Source organism: Oncorhynchus keta, chromosome 35 (assembly GCF_023373465.1).
Source record: "Oncorhynchus keta strain PuntledgeMale-10-30-2019 chromosome 35, Oket_V2, whole genome shotgun sequence".
Classification (NCBI taxonomy): domain Eukaryota; kingdom Metazoa; phylum Chordata; class Actinopteri; order Salmoniformes; family Salmonidae; genus Oncorhynchus; species Oncorhynchus keta.
In genome coordinates, this window is record NC_068455.1 from 25273908 (window position 1) to 25275280 (window position 1373).

Consider the following 1373-nt stretch of genomic DNA (forward strand, 5'->3'; position numbering starts at 1 on the left):
AGCAGTGAGGACGAGGGGAGAGCTGACGAGAACGAGGCGGCAGATCAAAGACCCGTGGAGCCGGAGGTAAAGAGAATGGCTAGCATCGGGAAAATAGATGTGTTGCAAGAGAACTGGGCAACAGTACTTCATTGCAAACGACATTGCTGATAACAAGAGAGTGCCAGCGTCGTTGAGTTTAATTGGCCCAAAAACATACAGTTTGCTAAGAGATCTGACTGCCCCTCTGAAGCCCTCAAATAAAACATTCACAGAGATTGTGGAGATATTACAAAATCACCTATCACCTAAACCACTCCTCATCGCGGAACGTTTTCCTTTCCACAAGAGAGATCAGAATGAGGGGGAGGGTGTTAGTACATATGTAGCAGTGTTGAAGAAACTGTCTGAACATTGCCAGTTGGGAGAGAACCTAAATGACACATTAAGGGATAGATTTGTTTGTGGACTGAAACATGAACACATTCAAAAACGTTTGCTCACAGAATCAGAGCTCACGTTTGCAAAGGCTGTTGAAATTGCTGTGGCTATGGAAATCGCGACTAAAGATACTTTTGAGTTGCCAAGTAAAGGAAGTACCGACCTGTCACAAATTTCCCTGCACAAGTTCACGCAGTCGACAACGCCCCCGTGTGGCCGAAAAATGCAACAGGTGTGACAGAGATGGTCACAGAGCAGAGGACTGCCGTTTCAAAGACGAAATTTGTCACAAATGCAGTAGAAGGGGGCACATTCAAAGAGCATGCAAAGCCACATTCAGTCACAACAGGAAAACTGAGAAAATTAAAGGGTTTGTGAATGCACTAGCAGAGAACAGTGGCAGTGATTCAGATGAACGATTAATTGGTACAATGGAGTTAAACACAGTGACTTCTCCCAGCAGTAGCATAATATGGGTGACACCAGATATCGAAGAAACCCCTCAAAATGGAGCTGGACACAGGATCTGCAGTGTCTATAATTTCCACTACTGTCTACAATGAGCACTTTAAGGCTATCAAGCTGAAGAACACAAATGTGTTGCTGAAGACATACTCAGGAGAGAGATTGAGCCCAATGGGGGCGTTGCAGGTCAGAGTGCATTATGGGGGGCAAACACAGCAGTTACAGCTGTATGTGGTGCCTTTAACTGGCCCCCCATTATTTGGCAGGGAATGGCTTTCAAAAATAAAGCTGAATTGGTGTGACTTGAAAATGCTCCACACGTTCCAGTCCAAAGAGAAAGGCACAGACCAAACACTGGAACACTTGCGGAATAAATACAACACAGTTTTCAGTGATCAGATGGGAACAGTAAAAGGCTTCACAGCAAAACTTGTACTAAGAGATGACACAACCCCAAAATTCTGCAAAGCCAGATCTGTTCCATACTC